Here is a 23556-nt window from a genome sequence, read left to right on the forward strand (position 1 = left end):
TTTTCTACGCAACAGATCCTTATTAAGCATATATTGTAGAAATAAATTTATGATATGCTCTGCTGGAAATGATAGATACACAAGAACTAGGCCTGGGCCTTAGAAGATAGCAATCTGGTAATTATAAATGGTTACTATTCACTGAGCAGGTCATGTGTGCCAAGCAGTTCAGCTACCCTCACAACAGCTGGAAAGCCCATCTTTATTCCCAGCAAATTAAGACTCAAATAAATTAGGTAGCTTTCAAAGTCAAAGAGCTAGCAGATTATAAGAGTCAGAATTCAAATCTGGGTGTGGATGACTCCAAAGCTCATTCTGTTTTCCACTCCTCTATGCCACCTCTCCATTTAGCCAGGGATGTTTATCAGTCAGAGTCTTATCAGGAGACAGAAACCAGACCCCTTATTTTAAGCTGCTCACTAGGTAACTGAAAGAGTATAAAGAGAGCTCTTAAGGTGTCAAGAAGATAACAACCGCAAGAAGCAGCTACTACCCCTAAGGCTGAGGAAGCAAAAGGGAGAAGTTGCAATGATGAAAACTTAGAATGTAGAGGGTGGGCGCTATGGAGCTGGAGCTTGGGCCTCTGAAGAGTGGATGCCGCTTGCTAGTGCTGATGTCTCTCAGCTCAAAGGAGTCTGAGGCTCAGATCTGAGAAGCCTGGTGTCCACATTTTGGAGGGCAGTGCAACCAAGATGGTTCTGTAAGTGTTTGGGAAAACTGCCACCTGGATTCTTCTACTGCAATGGGAAGGAACTGTCACTGCCAGAGTGAAGAAGCGGTGCTGGGTGACATTCACAGGACTAGGACGCAGGCAGAAAAGAGTAAGTCTCTGCTTCCTTCTTCAGCCTCACAGCCTACCTGTAGCCATTCTGTTGGCAGAGCCCAACATAGTGTCAGCTAGCAAAGCAGAAAGATGGTTTGCATCATAAAACAGAGTCGAGAAGGTAGACTTCGAACTGAATGACAGCTATTTGCTAACTAGCCCAGGAGGCAAGATCAAAGAAAACATCATTGTAGGTATTGCATGATCATGTCTCTGATGACTATATAGATTGTAAATACTCTGGAATTGAGAAACTAGTTAATGGTTGTATGTAAGGCTCTTGCTACTGAACTTGGATATTCTTGGGGGCAGGGACTATGTTCTCTTCATGCCTCTATCTCCAAAACCTTCCTGGCAATAGAAAGATGCTCAGCCGGGGCCAGTTAAAGAAAGGAATAACTCTAATGCTATAAGCTATTATAAGGCTTATGTGTTTTGCTGCTGGAGTTTTGAGATCCAGTTCTGAACCCTAGGGACTCTTCTATTCCTGACTCAGAAGTGTGGAGGATTAAAGGGACTGGTTGCTCTTAGTGAGAGCAGACTAAAGTGGTCCTCATTGAGGGGTGACAGCGTTAGAGTCTGTCCCAAGAAAGGCTGTTCCAGCCCTGGCTGGAAGTGTTCAGGATTGCTTCTCTATGGTGCTGTTTGTCTATTGCATGATGTTTGGTCCTGCCTTCAATACCAGAACCACCTTTTTCCTCTCTGGCTTCTGTCCCTCCCTTGTATCTCACTATTATTAGGCCTTGGAACATGTGTGTTTGCCTGGAATTGTGGACACAAACACTTCCATAATCACAGCACATGCTTAGAGATCCAGAATAGAGAAAGAGGCAAGAGTCTGGGCCCTTAAGCTCCTGGTAATTACCATGGGTGATGCATGGATTCCTAGAAGCCCAGCATATCAGCTCTGTTAGAGCACTGGAAAGGGACTTAGAAGTCTACTGATTCAACACTCTCATTTTACAGGTACAGACACCGTAACTCAAAGGTAAAGAGTTACAGTTTGGGAATCACCTTTCTCAAACTCTACAGCTAGTAAGCCAGTCCAGAGTATTTTGCACAGTGTCCCATGAGTCCCTGCCCCTCTTTGCTGCACTTTTTTTTTTTTTTTTGAAACAGAGTCTCACTCTGTAGCCCAGGCTGGAGTGCAATGGCACGATCTCAGCTCACTGCAACATCTGCCTCCTGGGTACAAGTGATTCTCCTGCCTTAGCCTCCCAAGAAGCTGGGATTACAGGCATGTGCCACCATACCTGGCTAATTTTTGTGTTTTTATTAGAGACAGGGTTTTGCCATGTTGGCCAGGCTGATCTTGAACTCCTGACCTCAGATGATCTGCCTGCTTTGGCCTCCCAAAGTGCTAGGATTACAGGTGTGAGCTACCGCACCTGGCATGCTGCACATTTTTGAATTGAATACAAACATTTCAGTAGAACATACTTGATGTGAGGCACAGAACTTTTGCATATTGTTAGAATCCTGAGTTGAATTAAATTAAATATTTTATTTGGAAAACACTGGGGCATTCTGGATTAGTTTCACCTTAAAGGTTTTATGTAGTATAGTATAATAACATTTTGTTCTAAATACAATCGCTAAATGATGCATTCATATAAATACATAAACATGGATTCATAAAAAAAGAAATATAGATAAACATACATAATCTAAAGCCCTTGGAACTAGAGTTTCCTAGTTCATATTTCCAACTATAGGGAAATATTAAAGTAAAGTGTCTTACTAAGGGCTTTTCTATTCAACATGGATGAGCAACAAATTGATACTTGGTGATATTTCCACTGGTGGCCAGTTTGTTCCACTGTTTCATTCCATCCATTTAAATCAGCAATCCTTACAGCCACACTGCTCCCGGCACTGAGACAAGCAGAAGCGACCGGCAGAGAGGAGGGGAAGGTCATCGGAAGTCTCTCAAGGCCCTGAGAACAGCTGGTCAGCATCATCACCTCCCCACTCCTTACCCCCTGTTACTCAGGTCCCTCCCCAGAACTCTCCTGACCTGGCCAAATTTAACTTTGAGTTAACCTTGCCATTGCAAGCACAGTGCCTTCTGTCCAGATACACCACACACAGTTTATGGAAAAGTCATGGAAAGGCAAGACTGAATGAGGAAATTTTTGTTTTTCTAGAAGGTTTTCTTGAGCCCTTTGCGAGAATTCATTTCCACTCTCCCTGGATGGGTATGATTGCGGGATAATGGATGCAGGAAACTTATCAAACATCGTATTTGAAAACCTATGCTTTATTCTATTGTTTGGATGCCTCATGAATTTCTCTTCATTATTTTCATCATCACTCTTCCTTTAAAAAGAAAATTATTATAAAGAACTCTGACATGAACATCTGTGAATATACCCTTTCCTTTATTAGGAAAGGTTCCCAGAAGTGAGACTTTTGAATCAAAACATGTGAAGATTTCTAAGTCCCTCTCTCAATATTGCAAAATTTCTTTCCCAGAAGCGGGTTCTGTTATCACAGTTCCTCTTGTAGTGTATAAAAGTATCAGTTTCACACATGCTTGCAGACCTGGACTATTTTCTCTTTTTATTTTAAAGAACTGATTTGATGTAAAAAAAAAAAAAAGCATATGATTGTTATTTTTCTTTATGTATGTGTTCGATCATTAATAAGGTTGAACATTTTAATTAAATATATGTTAGCCACAAGAGCAGAGACTATTTTGCTTATTGCTTGATCCCTAATAGTGCCTGATACATGGGAGACACCCAATAAATATTTTCTAAAGTGAAATTTTAAATTATGGCCTTTGCTCATTTTTCCATTGGGAAATAATGTTTTTAATGACAAGATATTTGAAAATAATAGGATTCTATGCTGGGAAGACTAAGAGTTTATTAATCCGATTATGATAAGTAGCATACAAATTAAGCTTTCACATGAGTGAATTGGTTTACCTTCCTAATTTGGGGAGATTGATATAGTCTCAAGCACAAAATTGTGAAAAGAAGTCACTAAAATGAGTTTTTATTCTGGCTTGACCAAGAATTGACTATGTGATTTTGCATAAGTTCCGTATGTTTTCAATGCCTCATCCACAAGGCAGAGTAATATAAAACACAAGTCAATGGATTTGTCCTCTTTTATTTTACAAAACCACTGGCATGATATAAAGGAATAATTCTAGGTAATAACTAAAGATAAAACATTTGAAATGCAAAACGTCATATGCAAATACAGGTGCAAAGTATTAGTATTTCGCTTGCAGAGTTCCTGTTACAGGGCTCATTTTCTTTAACTTGGTATCTGGTATGTAGTAAGTGTACAATACGTTACTTCCAAAGTTCTTGCTTTTACTCTATGATTCTGAAATGCCTCATAGGTTGAAAAATAAAGTGGTTATGAAAAGTAATTACTGCTTCTATATTTGAATTAAAATTTGCTTACAAAGAATTAATTCAGAATAAAGCTTTCCTTCCAACTTTCCTCCCAAAGAAAGCTTTAATATGATACACAGAACTGTTCATAATATTTAGTAGGAAAATAACCACCAAAATGAAAGAGGATAATCCAGGTAGTGAAATCCTGATTTGCTCAATGTTTATTAGTGTACGTAGCTAATGTGAAACAATCCAAATTCTCAACTATAGAAATGGAAAAGCACATTACATTTATCTTAACATGATAGAATGCTACTTAGGCAATGATGGAAAATATATAGTCTATGTCATTATATGGAAATGTGCATAGAAAGTACTGGCACGCAAGAAATAGAACACAAAACAATGCACACCCCCAGATTACAGCCATATGAAAACATATGAATACATATTTTTAAAGATGGGAAAAGAATGAGGAAAACAAGATGTGTGTGCTTATTAAGTCCTCACTTTCCCCCAAAAAATTGCCTAGCTCTGTCACTTTTTTAAAGTCAAAAAATTCCCGTGAGTTTCATGTATAGCTTGACAGTCTTATACTATAACATGATGGCTTCAAAATGTGAGTTGTTTCATAAATAAGCCAAAAGATTCTCCACAAAAGACACATCATCTGTTCGGGCTTGTCCATTGCTTGACTTTTCCTTGACTAAATAATGATTAATAGGTTACATAAACAATGTGCCAGGTACCTGTATTTGTTTTTGGATGGAGAAATTATTTATAGTTGTGTAAAGACAGTATGGCTGTCTGGTATTTCTATGGGATTGACTTCATCTCAAAAAGAAATAAAGAAGTTTTGTAAGAAAAAGAGAAAGTATTTTTTTAAAAATCTGTGCAATTATCTCTGGAGTTGGCTTCTGTAAGGTAAAAGAAGAGATAAAATCTTTGCAGGTAGCCTGAAAAAAGAGGAAAATAAGACACTGAAAATGTAAGATGAATTTCTGAACTTTGTGAGAGGAACCTTCACATAAACCACAAAGAGTTGGCTTTTGACTAAGTTCCCAAAAGAAAAAGTCAGTTTCCTGTTTGCTTGGGGTTAAATTTTAAAGTCTTTTTTGGTCTTGGTTGGATAGTTGTTGAGAACATATGGAAAAAGCCTTGGCAATACCCCCATCATCCCCAAAGAATTGCAAAGAACTATGCAAAAATGAAAATGGTGCAGAAATCATTTCAATCAACAAAGACTACATTCCATTTGATATCAAAACTTTCTCTGGAGGTGATTTACAACCACAGTACTGGTAAAATAATGGATGCTGAGTAGCATTTTACAAAGTTTGGGACAGGAAGTAAAGACTCCTGAGATAATGCAACTGGAGAAAGTGTGCACGTGTGTGCACACACGTGCACACACACCATGCAAACACATACACCATGCAAACACACACACACTTCTATGGTTTGAATATTTGTCCCCTTCAAAACTCATTTTGAAATTTAATCTGCAGGCCAGGCACGGTGGCTCACACCTGTAATCCCAGCCCTTTGGGAGGCCAAGGCGGATGAATCATGAGGTCAGGAGATCGAGACCACGTGGCGAACACAGTGAAACCCCGTCTCTACTAAAAATACAAAAAAAAATTACCTGGGCGTGGTGGCGGGAGCCTGTAGTCCCAGCTACTTGGGAAGCTGAGGCAGGAGAATAGCGTGAACCCAGAAGGTGGAGCTTGCAGTGAGCTGAGATTGCGCTACTGCACTCCAGCCTGGGCGACAGAGCAAGACTTCATCTCAAAGAAAGAAAGAAAGAAAGAAAGAAAGAAAGAAAGAAAGAAAGAAAGAAATTTAATCTGCAACGTGGCACTATTGAGAGGTGAGGTCTTTAAGAAGTGGTTGAGTCATGAGAGCAGAGCCTTCATGAATGGATTAATTCATCCATGGATTCATGAGTTCATAGATTATCATGGGAGTGGGATTGGTGGCTTTATAAACAGAGGAAGAGAGACCTAAGAAGGCATACTCAGCCCCCTCACCATGTGCTGCCCTGCATTGACTTGAGACTCTGCAGAGAGTCCCCAGCAGTAAGAAGGCCCTCACCAGATGCAACCTCTTGACCTTGGACTTCTCAGCTTCCATAACAATAAGAAATAAGTTATTTTCCCTTATAAATTACCCAGTTTCAGGTATTCTATAGTAAGCCATGGAAAACAGACTAAGATACACACAAATATGCCAAATTCTGTTATCTAAGATTAAATTTGACCAGGTAGTAATAGTGGTAGTGATGACAGAAATAACAGCCAAAATTTTTTTCAACACACTGAGTCAATAATTGCATAATACTTTAAATGTATTATCTTATTTAATCCTAGCAACATTAGATGCTTGGAAAAATGAGGTAAATTGTTTAAAATCCCCAGCTAGTAGGCACTATATCCAGAATTTTTTTTTTTTTTGAGACAGGGTCTCACTCTGTCACCCAGGCTGGAGTGCAGTGATGTGATCTTGGCTCACTGCAGCCTCTGCCTCCTGGGCTCAAGCTATTCTCCTGCCTCAGCCCCCCCAAGTAGCTGGCATTATAGGTGTGAACCACCATGCCTGGCTAATTTTTGTATTTTTTGTGGAGGTGGGGTTTCACCATGTTGCCCAGTCTGGTCTCAAACTCCTGAGCTCAAGCCATCCACTCACCTCAGCTATATCTTGGATTTAAACACAATTTTGTCCTATTTCCAGTGGCCGAGCAGTTAATTACTAGGATATACTACCTAACCTTGATGCCATAATGATAGACTTTGGTCAACCGAATTTTTTTTTTAATCACATAACTCATGTGTTCATGCATCATTATCTATGGATTAGTAAATGAATACATGCTGTGAAATAATGAAATCATTGTATGATTTTACATACAACAAATGTCTCATGATATGACCATCTAGTAGAGAGTTTTGGGAACCAATCCATGTCAGTCCATGTCAGGACTTAGCCCTCAAGTAAGCTAAAGCTCTCTGAATTATGCATTATTTTTATCTTTGCAGTTTCCTGTGATTGATAAAACTATAGATAAATTGATCAAGAATAAAAGAGCAAGGACACATATTGTGGATATCAGGAGCTAAAAAGGGAATACCAGTAGAAAGCCTATGGACATGAAAAGAATAAAAGGAATATTTCAGAGAAAATTTTGCAATACATTTGACAATGTAGAACAAAAATATTTTTTTGGAAATACAGCTTTCCAAAACTGACTCATGATATAATAGAAAAATCTGAATAGCTTTGTCAATTAAAGAAATTAAATTTTTATCTAAAATCTTTACAACAAGAAAACTCCAGGTCCAGATGGTTTTGCTGGTGAATTGTATCAAATATTTAAGGAAGAAATAACACCAATTTTAAATAAACTCTTTTCAAAAACTTGTTTTATGAGACAAGCATACCCTGATATCAACACCTGATTTTAAAAACATGAGAAACAGGCTGGGTGTGGTGGCTCATGCCTGTATCCCTACACTTTGGGAGGCCAAGGTGGGAAGATCACTTGAGCCCAGGAGTTTGAGACCAGCCCGAGCAACATGATAAAATCCCATCTCTACAAAAAAATACAAAAATTAGCTGGGTGTTGTAGCATGCATCTGTAGTCCCAGCCACTTGGGGAGGCTGAGGTGAGAGGACTACTTGAGCCCCAGAAGGTCTAGGCTACAGTGAGCTATGATCACATCACATCACTTCACTTCACTCCAGACTGGGCAACAGAGCAAGACCCCGTCTCAAAAAAAAAAACAACCCAAACAACAACAACAAAAACAAAACAAACAAAACCTCTGAAAACCCCATGAGAAACAAAATTAAATTACTGACAGATATCCTTTGTAAACATTCTTAACAGCATATTGACAAAGTTAATTCCATAACATATAAAAAAGAATAATACATTAAGACCAAGGTGGGTTTGTTCTAGGAATGCAAGGTTGGTTTACCTTTTTAAAATCAATTTAATTCACCATATTAACAAAGTAAAGGAGAAAAGTCATCAGTAGATGCAGAAAAATCATTTAACAAAAGTCACACCCATTTATGTTAACAAAACAAAACAAAAAACCTCTCAGAAAATTAGTAATAGATAAACAGATAAAGGCATCTACAAAACAACCTATAGGCAGTTTCATGCCTACTAAAAACTTCCCCACTAAGATCAGCAAAAATGCAAGATTTTTTTTTGAGCCTTGCTCTGTCACCCAGGCTGGGGTGCATGGGTGCATGGCATGATGCAGCCTCGGCTCACTGCAACCTCTGTCTCCCAGCTTCAAGCAATTCTCATGCCTCAGCCTCCCAATTAGCTGTGATTATAGATGTGTGATATCGGGGGAACCAGCCCCCAATATTTCAGCATAGGCTCTTTTCTGTTTTCCGTAAGTGTCAGCCAGTCTGAGAAATAAAGAGAAAGAGTACAAAGAGAGGAATTTTACAGCTGGGCCTCTGGGAGTGACATCACATATTGGTAGGACCATGATGATGACCTGAGCCGCAAAACCAGCAAGTTTTTATTAGGGATTTTAAAAGGGGAGGGGGTGTACGAACAGGGAGTAGGTCACAAGGATCACATGCTTCAAAGGGCAATAAAGATCACAAGGCAAAGACAAAATTAGAATCACTGATGAAGGTCTATGTCCCACTGTGCACATACTGTCTTGATAAACATCTTAACAGGAAACAGGGTTTGAGAGCAGAGAACTGGTCTGACTAGAATTTACCAGGCTGGAATTTCCCAATCCTAGTAAGCCTGAGAGTACTGCAGGAGACCAGGGCGTATTTCAGTCCTTATCTCAACTGCATAAGACATACAATCCCAGAGCGGCTGTTTATAGACCTCCCCCGAGGAATGCATTCCTTCCCCAGGGTATCAATTATTAATATTTCTTTCTGGGAAAAGAATTCAGTGATATCTCTCCTACTCACACGTCCGTTTATAGGCTCTCTGCAAGAAGAAAAATATGGCTCTATTCTTCCCAACCCCACAGGCAGTCAGACTTTATGGTTATCTTCCCTTGTTCCCTCAAAAATCACTGTTATTCTGTTCTTTTCAAGGTGCACTAATTTCATATTGTTCAAACATACATGTTTTACAGTCAATTTATACAATGGTGGTCCTGAGGTGACGTACATTCTCAGCTTACGAAGATAACATGATTAAGAGGTTAAAGTAAAGACAGACATAAGAAATTATGAGTATTATTAGGGAAGTGATAAATGTCCATGAAATCTTCACAATCTATGTTCAGAGATTGCAGTAAAGACAAGCTAAGAAATTATGAAAGTATTAATTTTGGGAACTGATAAATGTCCATGAAATCTTCACAATTTATGTTCTTTTGCCTCAGCTCCAGCCGGTCCCTCTGTTCGGGGTCCCTGACTTCCTGCAACAGTATGAGCCACACAGCTAAGCTGTTTTTTTCTTTTCTTTTCTTTTTAAAGTAGAAATGGGGTTTTGCCATGTTGGCCAGGCTGGTCTCAAACTCCTGGCCTCAAGAGATCCTCCCGCCTCTGCCTCCCAAAGTGCTGGGAGTACAGGCATGAACCACTGTGCCCAGCTGATTGGTCTTAAAACTGAATCAGCATAGTACTGGAGGTTGAAGCCAGTGCAATTTGGCAATGAAAAAAATAAAGTACATACAAATAAGAAAGGAAGAATTAAAAATTATTATATTTGCAGATTACTTGAATGTTCACAATTAAATCCTCAGGAATCTACAAAACGACTACTAGAACTAAGAGACAGATTTAGTTACAGGGATGGATTTTGTTTGTACCAGGATGCAAAAATCAATGTGGTTTCATATATCAAAAGCAGATAAATGAAAATAAAAGTTTTAAAATTCTGTTTTCAATAGTTTCAAAAACATGTTCAAAAAAAAGAGTTCAAGAACACTCAAGAATAAATTTAGCGAAAGATACACATGATCTGCACTGAAAAACTAAAACACTGCTGAGAATAATTAAAGATCTAAATAACTGTAGCGATATATCATGTCAATGGATTAGAAGATTCAATAATGTTGATACCAACTTTTCCTAAATTGCTCTAGTGATATAATTCAATTCAAATCATAATCCCACTTCGAGTTTTGCAAACATTGGCAAGCTATTTCTAAAATTTACATAGAAATTCCAAAGACCTACAATATTAAAAGAAATTTTGAAAAAGAATAAATTTAGAGAACTTTAATTACCTGATGTTAAGATTTTTTTTAAAACTATGATAATCAAGACAGGGTGGTACTGGGACAAATAAATTAGTGAAAAAAATAGAGATCTCAGAAATGGACCAACACTTACGGGTCATTCGATTTTTTTAAAAGATGCTAAAACAATACAATGAGGAAAGAAAAATATTTTCAATAAATTATGTTTACAAAACTAAGCATGAGAAAGTTTTTAAACTTCTGCTCATTAAAGATATTTTTTAAGTGAATGAAAATGACACATTCCAAGAAAAAATTCACGGTACATGCATATGACAAAACAATTCACCACAAGCATATGTATCCAAAATACATAAAGAGCTTTTTCAACTCAGCAGTAAGACAAACATTACTTCCTGAGCTCCGCCTCCTGTCAGATCAGCCATGGCATTAGATTCTCATAAGAGCATGAACCCTATAGTGAACTGCACATATGAGGGATCCAGGTTGCATGCTCCTTATGAGAATCTAATGCCTGATGACCCATCACTGTCTTCCATCACTCCCAGATGGGACCATCTAGTTGCAGGAAAACAAGCTCAAGGCTCCCACTGATTCTACATTATGGTGAGTTGTTGCATATTACAATGATTCAAGGGCATTACATTTTTTGTGCACTTTATTTCTGTATAATGTAGAAACCAGTTCCTAGTGCCAAAAAGGTTGGGGACCACTGCTCTAGGGGACCAAGAGAAATGAAAGTGTATGTCCGCACACACAACGACAAGCCCAACTTGTACCAGCAGCTTTGTTCACAATAGTTCCAAACTGGAGATAATCTGTCTATCAACAGGAAAACGGATAAACAAAGTTGGTATATTCATGCAAAGAAATACTACAATGTAATAAAAATGAAACATACTACAAATAGGCAATTATATGGATGAATCTCAAAAGCGTTATGCTGAGTAAAAAAGCCTTACACAGAAACATATGTGCACTATGATTCCATTTATATGAAGCTCTAGAGTAGGTAAAACAAAACTATGGTGAAAAGAAATCCAAACAATGATTGCCTGGGATTGGGGAGTACAGGCAGGAATTGACTGGAAAGGGACAAGATGTAATTTTCTGGAGCGATGGTAGTGTTCTTTATCTTGATAATTTATTCAGATACTTGTCAAAACTAATCAAAGGAACACTTAAGATGTATGTTTATTTCAACATACATACGTCTTACAGAAAACAGCCATAAAGAACTGTAAATAAATATAGAACCTTAGCTAATTATATGTATGCTGAAGTATTTAAAACAATGTGCACTAGCATTTGCAACTTACTTTGAATTTTACCAAAATACTAAACTGGATTGATGAATGGTGAGAGGGATGAGTAGATGGATAGTTATGTGAAAAAGCAAATATAGAAAGTCTTAATTGTAGAATATAGAGATGGATGTGTAGGTATTTACTGTAAAACTCTTTCTCTGTATGTCTACAGATTTTATTAATAAAACCTTGAAGGGAAAAAGGGAAATTCTTCTTCCTTCTGCATGGGACACACTAGCAATGAGAATCTAGGAAAGCTTATAAAGCCCTTCCCATATGCCACTGTTCCAGCATTCAGGTGGCCACATCTTCCCAACTCCAACATAGTACACACTTCTTTTTTTTTTTTGAGGTGGAGTCTTGCTCTGTTGCCCAGGCTGGAGTACAGTGGTACGATCTTGTCTCACTGCAACCTCCACCTCCAAGGTTCAAGCAATTCTTGTGCCTCAGCCTCCCAAGTAGCTGGGATTACAGGTTTGTGCCACCACCCCCAGCTAATTTTTGTATTTTTAGTAAAGATGGGATTTCACCATATTGGCCAGGCCAGCCTCAAACTCCTGACCTCAAGTGATCTGCCTGCCTCACCCTCCCAAACTGCTGGGATTATAGGTGTGAGCTACCTCGCCCAGCCTGTACTTTTTACAAACAAACTTCAAACAAAGATTTCTGCAAGCCAGTTGTAAGTTAGAAACAATATCATTAACCTTCTCAAAAAATGATATTTTGTCCCTGGTAGGACAGATATTAAATGTTTCATGCCATTAATGTGAAACTATTCATATTAGCAATATCTTTAGAAATTTTCCTTAGTTGGAACTCAATTGTATGGCTGGTTATAATTAGAGCAGCTTGGTACTTAAGACAATAAATCACAAAAATCAAGTCATGACTAAAGATATGACTTACCAAAATACCACTAGCGTTTGAGAAACTTAGGCACCGTAACAGTTTTAATATACACTTGACCCTTGAAAAACATCGGTTTGAACTGTGCAGGTCAACGTACCATGTGGATTTTTTTCAATAAATGTATTAAAAAGTTGTATGGATATTTTTGACAATTTGAAAAAACTTGTAGAGTAACTACCACCCATGAGAAAGCAAGACCACCCCTCCTCTTTCTCCTCCTCCTCAGCCTGCAGAGGATGGACACGTTATGATGATCCACTTCCAGTTAATAAATAGTAAATATATGCTCTCTTCCTTATGATCATCTTAATAATATTTTCCTTTTGGCTCACTTTATTATAAGAATGCAGTATACAATGTATACAGTCTACCTGTATGTTATAGGTATGCAGTATATAAGACATATACAAAATACAGCTGTTTATGTTATCAGCAAGGCTTCTGGTCAACAGCAGGCTATTAGTAGTTAAGTTTTTGGAGAGTCAAAAGTTATATGTGGATTTTCGACTGTGTGGTGGGTTGGCTCCCCTAATCCCCTTATTGTTCAAGGGTTGACTGTATAATGTGTGTATATATTTAATTCTTTTATCAATTAGAAATAAATAAAGCATTAACTTCCATGGTGAGATTAGATTTTTATAACAATGTAGCAAATTAACTGTTCATTGTGCCGATGTAATTTTCAGAAGTGAGCTCTTAAATACTAAATAGCTCCAGGTTGTTTAAAAGCCATATATAATTCTCATACTCACAAATGAAATCATATTATACTCACAAAATGAATAGGCTTTAAGGTAAAAGGTGATGACAATTGCAAAGCACTTTACCAAATGGGAGACCTAAATGGTTATTAATTAGAGTAAGTCATTGTTTGACACTTTCTTTATTCTGCTCCTTTTAGATCTTTAAATTTATTGCTTTCCAATTATACAATTTATAGGGGAGAGTGCAGCTCAGTTCTTCTGCTAAAACATTCAACGTGATTTGAAAGGCAGAGGAGAGACACGATGGACTAATAGGCCACTTTGTCTTTTAGCAAATACAAGAACAGATGAATACTGTGTGAAGCTAATTGTATTTGAAAGGACTGCCTATTGCAGAATGCTAAGTAGTTTTTTTATAACCTTTGCTCCCTTCTTTGTGATAGGCAAGACTATCAAAGAGACATCATAGCATCTTAATGCCTCCTGACATGTCTGATTCTTGTAAGAAAAATGCTAGCCATATCAACCCTGGTGATGAAGAGAGTCTTTCCTTGAATTTCACCCATCTATGTAATTTTTCACTGATTCTAAGTAGGAAAAATGTTGTGCTGTTCATGGATGATGTGTGGACTAGAAAGAAAAGGATCTGGGGAAATAGGCGAAAGAGTTTACAAATCAGTTTTCCAAGGGATAGGGTTGGAGGTGAGGGAGATGGTCAGAGATGCAGCTTTGCTTGCCACCTCTCCAGTGTTGAAAATGCTTCTATGTGTCAGTGGCTTCAGATGGGCTCCTGGCTCTGCTCCCACGGCCTGGAGGAACACTCTCCCAAGCCAATCTCCATAGGTACAGGTACTAGTGACAATTTAAGAGGATATTAACTACCCAGAACATCAATATTATATTTATATATTATCAAATGATGTGCTAACATGTTCTAAGCATATTCTGTGTATAAGTCATTATGGAGGACTGACAGATAGGGAGAGGCTCTGTCTTTCTTCTCCATAAGGCAGAACCTCTTCCCCAAGGAGTTTATAAACTGAGAGTATGGATAGAGAGCATATATATGTATAGTCTACATTCTGACAATTTGGGGACCTGAATACCTTACTGCCTGAAAATCTGAGATACAGAACAGACAAATGACTCATCGCAGTAAGCAGTGTCAGGACAGCATAAAATTGAACTGCTGTGGCCCTCTAGTTGATTAGATATTATTTTAATAGAACAATGAGCTCTATTGTTACTCTATTGTCTTTAATGTAAAGCAAAGTATAAACTATCAATTGATCCAAGGGGGAGTCACTGAGTAATAAAATGCTAGAACAGGAGGAAAAGTAACTAAAATATCACCTAGTATAGCAAGTTTTTTAGAAGTCGATGTAGCTTCCAAGGGTTTCTCTGAGGTGAAGGAGAGAAGGAGAAAGAACAGGGCTGTGGGACCTTCCCCTTTCACCCTGTTCTGCCCTTCAGCTTCCACTACGACAGTTTGCTGATGATCTGTTTGTAGATTATGGTTTTATCTATGGTTAGCTAATGTAAAAAGCATGTCCTGTTGAATAGAAAGAAGGAATGAATGGAAGAGGAAGGAAAATGGAAGGAAGGATGGAAGGAAGGAAGGTAGAAAAGGAAAAAGGAAGAAAGGAAATAAGGAAGGAAGACAGGAAGGGAGAAAGGGGGGAAGGAGAAAGAGAAGAAGGGAAGAAGGAAGGAAAGAAGGAAGAAAGAAAGGAAAACCACTGATCTAAGTCAGCTCTCCTATTGGGTCTGAGGGCAGACAGGTTAAATAACTAACCCAAGGCTATCACTAACTCAAGATTAGCAAGTCTCTGTTTCCTGACCAGGGCACTTGCAGTTGTGTCATGCAGATGCATTACCATCTGTGACACATGCTCTGGGCGCCTATCCAATAGCCACCCCTGCCCGGCCCTCCATGCCCCTTTCCTTTTATTCCTTTCCATCAGTACCCTGTATTAATCAGGTATGGGGTATCCACGTGTTTCAGGGAAGGTTGAGTCCCTCCCAAGCTCCAGGGATTAAGATTAGGGTGTAGTGGATTGTAGATATCTGTCATGGGTATGGCTGCTCATCATCTTTTGGATAACTTTTTTATATTTGGGGGAAATTGGGACATGCCACATACATGGTGGAATTATAAATTCTGGTTTGTTCATGGATAATCCAGAATAGAAATTCACAGACTCCCTTGCAGCTAAGACACAATACAGACTCCATCTCTCAGATGCACCTGTATAAGTCTTCAGTTGAGAAGGGAGCAGTGCGGGGAAACAGACTCTGTTTGGCATTTCCATCTTTTACAGGCTTAAAGTAGTAATCAAGGTGTCTGGCTTTCAAGGGCTGCTGCATCAGAAGCATCAGTTTCTCTGTGGTCTCAAAGATGAATTCCTAGTGCAGAAGAGGCACCGGTTGGGGGCAGCAGTTTCCTCTGGTGCTCAGTGGGTGGAATCACTGGGGCTGCCTCCTCAGTAGGCCAGTTCTCAGTCATCGTTTAGAGACTTTGTTGATGGAAGTCTACCTTCCAGCAAAGTGTTCAGGCCTGATATGGTTATGCTTTGTGTCCCCACCCAAATCTCATCTTGAATTGTAATCCTCATAATCCCCACATGTCAAGGGTGGGACCAGGTGGAGGTAATTGTATCATGGAGATGGTTTCCCCCAAGCTGTTCTCATGATAGTGAGTTCTCATGAGATCTGATGGTTTTATAAGCATCTGGCATTTCCCCTGCTTGCACTTCTCCTTGCTGCCACCTTGTGAAGCAGGTACCTTGCTTCCCTTTCTCCTTCTGCCACAAATGTAAGTTTCCTGAGGCCTCCTCAGTCATGCTGAACTGTGAGTCAGTTAAATCTCCTTCCTTTATAAATTACGCAGTTCCAGACAGCTTTTTATAGCAGTATGAAAACAGACTAACACAAGGCCTTTCTCCAAATAATGAGAGCTATCTAGTATTTGTTTAATATTTATACTGTATTATAGAAACTTTAAAAGCTACATAAAATTAGAAAGTGTCATAAAATAAGCCCCATATACTCATTTCCATCTTCAAAAATTATCAACAATTTTGTCATTCATGATTTATCTAGTCCCTTTCACTACTTTTTTGCTTATTTTAAAGCAAATACCAGGCATCATGCCATTTCACCAATAAATATCTTACCATGCCATTTTAAACACAAAAATTAACAGTATCCAGTGTTCTTGATATTATCTAATATCCATTCTATGTTTTATTTTCCCTGATTTTCTTTTTTTTTTTGAGAGATGGAGTCTTGCTCTGTCACCCAGGCTGGAGTAGAGTGGTGTGATCTCAGCTTTCTGCATCCTCTGCCTCCTAGGTTCAAGCTATTTGCCTGCCTCAGTTTCCCAAGTAGCTGGGACTACAGGTATGCACCACCACACCCAGATAATTTTTGTATTTTTTGGTAGAGACAGGGTTTCACTATATGTTGGCCAGGCTGGTCTCGAACTCCTGACCTCAGGTGATCTGCCCACCTTTGCCTTCCAAAGTGCTGAGATTACAGGCATGAGCCACCACGCCAGGCCTGATTGTCTTAAATATGTCTTTTTATAGTTGTCTGGCTTGATCCAAAAAGGTTCACATTGTGTTTGATTGTGACGTCTCTTAATTCTCTCTTATTCTAATAGTTGCCTTCCCTTTTTTTCTGAAACCATTGATTTGTTGGAAAAACCAGATGATTTGCTCTGTAGAATGTACTATATCCCAGATTTAGAGAATTTTCCCCTTGCACTGATGCTTAGCTAGTTCCTCTACCCACAGCATTTCCTTTAAACTGGTAATTGGATCTGAAGACTTGACAAGATTCAGGTTCAATTTTATGTTTCGGCAAGAATACTTTCTAGGAAGTGCTAAGTACTTGTATTGCCTCGTATCACAAGATGAACATTGGTGGGTCTTCCTTTTAGTGCTGCTAACACTGATTAGTGGGCTTTGGCCACTATCTTTTAAAGAAAACTGTCTTTATCAGCTAGAATCAGTTTCTGAGGTCTGCAGTGAAGAGATCTGACTAATTTATGTGGTGATTCCCTTCCTGAAAAGGCACATGAGTACATTCTGGCCATTGAGAAGTGATGAGAAGTTTGCTGGGAAACTTTTACAAAGGCCTCCCTCGCCCTTAGAGTGTGCCCGAGGAGAGGAATTCTCTCTTCTAAACTTTGGATATTGTTGCATGAAGATACGACATTTGCAGCCGCTGTGGCCATCATGCAACCATGAGGGGGACACACTGAGGACAAAGGCTAAAGCATAGGGGATGGCAGAGCCAAAGAGCGAAGAACTGAGGGTACATGAAGATGTCATTAGGCATCCAACTTAACCCAGGAACTGCACTTCTCCAAAACTTCTTATGTAAGGTAAATATTTATTCAAGGGTTCTCACTTGGTTTTAATGACATGGCACTTGTATTAGTCTGTTCTCATGCTGCTAATAAAGACATACCTAAGACTGGGTAATTTAAAAAGAAAAAGAGGTTTAATGGACTCACAGTTCCACTTGGTGGGGCAGGCCTCACAATCATGGTGGAAAGCAAAGGAGTAGCAAAGTCACATCTTACGTGGTGGCAGGCAAGACAGAGAGCATGCGCAGAGGAACTCCCCTTTATAAAACCATCAGATCTCGTGAGACTTACTCACTCTCATGAGGACAGCATGAGAAAGACTTGCCCTCATGATTCAGTTACCTCCCACTGGGTCCCTCCCACAACAGGTGGGAATTATGGGAGCTACAATTCCAGATTTGAGTGGGGACACAGCCAAACCATATCACTGCTCATAGATAATGTTTGCATGATGATAACGTTTGCATGTCGATAATGTTTGCATGTCACACTGGCATATGTGCACTGTGGAAGTTTATACTGTACAATTAAGTTAGGAAAAGTAAAATGCAAATTACTAGGGAATATTTAGAATACAGAATTTATATAAAATTTCCAAATAAAATTTCAAAAATTTCAAGTTTCCTTAATGAGGAACTTGAGCTGCTTGCGTCTGTGAATACAACATAACTAAATCAGAGATTTATGCTTGAAATGGCTACCTGAAATTACTGATGAAAATTTTTGATGATGATAGCTTCAAATACTTGAATATGACTGTCAACAAGAAACTGCAAAAGTAAGAAGTTAAACATTAAAAAACTATTAAAATATATAATTGTTGAAATATATTTGACAAGTTCAATAACTAATTTTTCTCTCATTAATTTAATGCTAAAATTTCTTATATTAATGCAAATGAATTTCTCATCTCATGTAATTTTTTACATTAAATATGTCAAAACAATTTAAAATTCTAATTTATAGATTCACTGTTAAAATAGGGACACTGCAGCTAGCTCAGATGGCACTAAATGGTAATATCAGCTATAAAAGGACATAAGTGTCTAATGTACATAAAGGCAAATGTTAGCGCCACCATCTGGAGTTGTGCCTGCCAGGAGTGTCTGCATCACCCTGTACTCCACTCCCCAAAGCTTGGACTCCATGCCACATTCTTTAGGAACCTAGAACATGAAAATTCCCAGCCGCATCACTGGAGAAGTCCATGTCTTGGTACAACGCCTCCTTGGCTACACTTAACATGTTGTGGTGGAGGTCTAGAAACCATTCCCACTTAGGCCACCCTGTGATAAGCCCCCAAAAGGCTGCTTGTAGTAGGAGTCAACCTGCCCAAGGATTCTATCATCTGGCTACCCAACGATGAGAGATCATGTTCTCACAGCACAGGGTACCATAGCAGACTGTAGCCTTCTCTTTATACCATCTTGAGGTGAGTCTTTTTGTATTTGCAGCCTAAGGCATACTAGCTGGTATAACAGTACATAAATTATGTTCAGGTTACAATGCCTTAATTATATTTTACTTGTAAAAGAAGCATACAGTATGCCATTCCTAATTCATAGGGCAGTTAAATTTTAGAGACGAGTACGATGAAGGTCATATCCTCTACAAAAAGAAGGAATCTAATAGAGCAGATGTTGCTGGTGCCTGTGCCACCTTTCCTCAGCCCACCTCTGACTGAAACTGAAGCTGTGGTGGACATTGAAATATGAGTTTTGGGCCAGGCATGGTGGCTCACACCTGTAATCCCAGAACTTTGGGAGGATGAGGCAGGAGGATCACTTGGGTACAATAGTTTGAGACCAGCCTGGGCAACATAGTGAGACACTGTCTCTAAAAAAAAAATTAGCTGGGCCTGTTGGCATATGCCTATAGTCCCAGCTACTTGGGAGGCTGAGGTGGGAGGATTGCTTGAACCCAAGAGGTTGAGGCTATAGTGAGGTGTGATTGTGCCACTGCATACCAACCTGGGCAACGGAGTGAGACCCATTTACAAAAATAAAATAAAATAAAATAAAAAGTTAAAAAGACATGAACTCAGTCTTATCACCTGTTGCCAGCACCCCATCTTAAGAACATTCTGCTGTAGCATCTTCTCCCAGGCAGGCACAGGTTAGCAAGTGTGAGAGAATTAACGTCCCCAAAGACAGTCCTCATTTCATGGAGAGAGGAAGCTAAGGGGATGTTCTAGCCTCCAGTCTTTCAGGAGGATGATTTGGGGAGGGTTTTCTCTATATTTTTCCAGAGTCTTGGGGAATCATGCCTCCATTGCCCACAGTAGTGACTTTGATCTTCACTTTGCGTCCTCATTGTAGCTTTTCCTTCAGTGTGTCTCTCTCATTCTCCCTGCTCACTCGTGCCTACTTCCTGGGATCACTTCCCAAGTAAACCATCTAGACCCAAGATCTTATTCCAGACTCTTTAGAAGAACCTACACCAAGAAATCTAACATTTAAATCATTTCCATGTAAGTTAGAATATTGTTGAATAAATTGACTTAAGTTTATGGGTCTTTCAAAAACAAAATTTGATATTTGATGATGATACTCCACTCTTAAACATCAAACAGACATTAATTGTATGGATTATCCTAAAGCAGGAACCCCACTGTGACTCCAATCACAATCTAAAACCCTGCATGATATCTCATTAACAATGCATGCATCCCCCAACATCAAGCTGACAGCATTCCTAAAAATAGTTTTTAAATTGACTGTTTGCAACTTCATGTATTTTCTAAGAGAAAATATTGCATTTTCCAATAGATACTGTTCCAAATGGCAAAGCATAGCCCCAATGCAAAGAATTATCCACTCATGTTCTGCTTTGCCAAGGAAGGGGTGAAACAGGAGGGATTGGGCTTTGGGAGTTCTCCATGGCAGAGGTGGCTATGCTTCAAGGTGCATCAGGAGCAAGAGGGACAGAGAGAGCCAATGTCAGAGGACAATAAATGATAGTGATGTCCAGAAGCTACAGAAGGGAAAATAAGTCTATAAATAACTGTACTGGGTTAGATAGCCCCCCACCATCCCAGAATTCATGTCCGTCCAGAACCTTAGAATGTGACCTTATCTGGAGACAATGCTTTTGCATATGTAATTCCTTAAATTATGATGAAGTTTGGGGGCAGGACAAGATGGCCAAATAGACACAGCCAGGAAGAGCTTCTCTCACCAAGAGAGACCAGAATATCAAGTGAGCCAGCATATTCCAAACAGATCTTTTGAGAGAATGCATTCAGAGTGGATGGAGAGACTACACGGACACCAGGGCTGAAGTGGGAGGAAGCTAGGAACACTGCATGGGGTTGCTAAGCACTGAGACTCATTTCTGGCCCTAAGTGGCTCCTGAGGAAGGGGTGAGTGAGGTAACTGCAGAGCAGCCCACCCTCACCATGGACCTCTGGGATCTAGTTGTGGGAGATCCCATGGCCTCATGGACATTTGAGTTGGCAGAGAGAATTACCTGATGAGTTGGTAGAGACAGAGCACAATTTTCTATGGAGCCCAGGGAGTTTGGCACAGGGACAGATACAAAGGAACATGATCGTAGGCACCCATACCCAAAGGCTCTTCATACTCCTCCAGGTGGTTCTGACCTTTGCTAACTGCCAGATCTAGAGAGAGTAGGGCTATTTTTTTCCATGGGACTGGAGCAAGTCTGATCTGCACACCACCCCATCCACCAGCCTGCTTGCTTTCAAACAACCACACTAGCTCCCCAGCAATGGGTCTTAACCAGATGACATGACTTAAATGACAGACATAGAATTCAGAATCTGCATGGCAAGGAAGCTCAATGAGATACAGGAGAAGGTTGAAACCCAAACCAAAGGAAACAGTAAAACAATCCCAAAGTTGAAAGATGACACAGCCATTTTAAGAAAGAACAAAACTGAACTTTTGGAATTTAAAAATTTATTACAGGAATTTCATAATACAATTGGAAGTATTAACAACAGAGTAGACAAAGTTGAGGAAAGAATCTCAGAGCTCAAAGACTGTTCCTTTGAATCAATGCAAACAAATATAAAGAAAAAAAATTTTTTAAATGAACAAAACCTCTGAGAAATATGGGATTATGTAAAGAGACCAAACCTATGACTCATTGGCATCCCAGAAAAAGAGGGAGAGAGAGCAAGCAACTTGGAAAACATATTTGAGGATATTGTCCATGAAAATTTCCCCAGCGTTGCTAGAGAAGTGGACATGCAAATCCCCGAACTTTAGACAACCCTAGCAAAATACTATATGAGACGACCATCCCCAAGACACATAGTCATCAGACTCTCCTAGGTCGATGTGAAATAAAAAAAATATTAAAAGCAGCTAGAGAGAAGGGTTAGGTCATGTACAAAGGGAATCCCATCAGGCTAACAACAGACTTTCAACAGAAACCATGTAAGCCACAAGAGATTAGTGACCTGTATTCAGCATCCTTAAAGAAAAGAAATTCCAACCAAGAATTTCACATCCAGCCAAACTAAGCTTCATAAGAGAAGAAGAAATAAAACCTTTTTCAGATAAACAGATGCTCAGGGAGTTTGTTACTACAAAACTTGCCTTACCAGAGGTCCTTAAGGGAGTGCTAAACATTGAAATAAAAGAAAGATACATTCCACCACAAAAACACACTTCAGCATATAGCCCACTGACATTATAAAGCAACTACACAGTCAAGTCTATGTAAAAACCAGCTAACAACACAACTGATCCCACAGAAATACAAAAAATACTCGGAGACTATTACACACACCTTTATGCACACAAACTAGAAAACCTAGAAGAAATGGATAAATTCCGCCCCCCCAAATAAAAACAACCTCCCAAGATTGAAACAGGAAGAAATTGAAACCCTAAACAGACCAATATTGAGTTCCAAAATTGAATCAGTAATTTTAAAAAGTACCAATAAAAAAATGCCCTGTACCAGATGGATTCATAGCCAAATTCTATTAGAGGTACAAAAAGAGCTGGTACCAATCCTACAGAAATTATTCTAAAAAATCGAGAAGGAGGGACTCCTCCTTAACTCATTCTATGAAGCCAGCATCATTCCGATATGAAAACCTGACAAAGACACAACAAAGAAAAGAAAATTTCAGGCCAATATCCCTGTTGAACATAGAGGCAACAATTCTTAAACAAAATACTTGCAAACTAAATCCAACAGCACATCAAAAAGTTAATTGACCATGATCAAGTAGGCTTCATTCCTGGGATGCAAGGTTGGTTTAACATACGTAAATCAATAAAGTTGATTTACTACATACAAGAATTAAAAACAAAAACCATATGATCAGTGTAATAAATGAAGAAAACTCTTTGGATAAAATCTGACATTGCTTCATGTTAAAAAAACCCTCAACAAATTAGGCATTGAAGGAACATACCTCAAAATAATAAGAGCCATCTATGACAAATCCATAGCCAACATCATACTGAATGGTGGAACATCATGCTGAACACTGGAAGCATTACCCTTGAGAACTGGAAGGAGACAAGAATGTCAACTCTTATTATCACTCCTATTTAGCCCAGTACTGGAAGTCCTAGCCAGAGCAGTCAGGCAAGAGAAAGAAAGATAAAACATCCAAATAGGAAAAGAAGAAATCAAATTATGTCTCTTTACAGATAATATGATTCCTATACCTAGAAAACCCTAAAGATTCCACCAAAAGGCCTCTAGAACTGATAAATGACTTCAGTAAAGTTCCAGGATACAAAATCAATGTACAAAAATCAGTGCATTTCTATACACCAATAGCATTCAACCTGACAGCTAAATCAAGAATGCAATTCCATTTACAATAGCCACAAAAAGATACCTGGGAATATAACTAACCAAGGAGGCAAAAGATCTCTACAACAAGAATTACA

General features: G+C 39.0%; 1 long non-coding RNA gene across 1 annotated transcript in view; it reads left to right on the forward strand.

Annotated features, from left to right (window-relative positions):
* Positions 1 to 468: 468 nt before the first annotated feature.
* Positions 469 to 23556, forward strand: part of LOC129464685 (uncharacterized) — a 47244-nt gene continuing 24156 nt past the window's right edge. Inside the window, exon 1 of the long non-coding RNA XR_010116117.1 lies at positions 469 to 821. This is a non-coding gene — a long non-coding RNA (uncharacterized lncRNA). The remainder of the gene's footprint in view (positions 822 to 23556) is intronic.

This window comes from Symphalangus syndactylus, chromosome 16 (genome assembly GCF_028878055.3).
Source record: "Symphalangus syndactylus isolate Jambi chromosome 16, NHGRI_mSymSyn1-v2.1_pri, whole genome shotgun sequence".
Classification (NCBI taxonomy): domain Eukaryota; kingdom Metazoa; phylum Chordata; class Mammalia; order Primates; family Hylobatidae; genus Symphalangus; species Symphalangus syndactylus.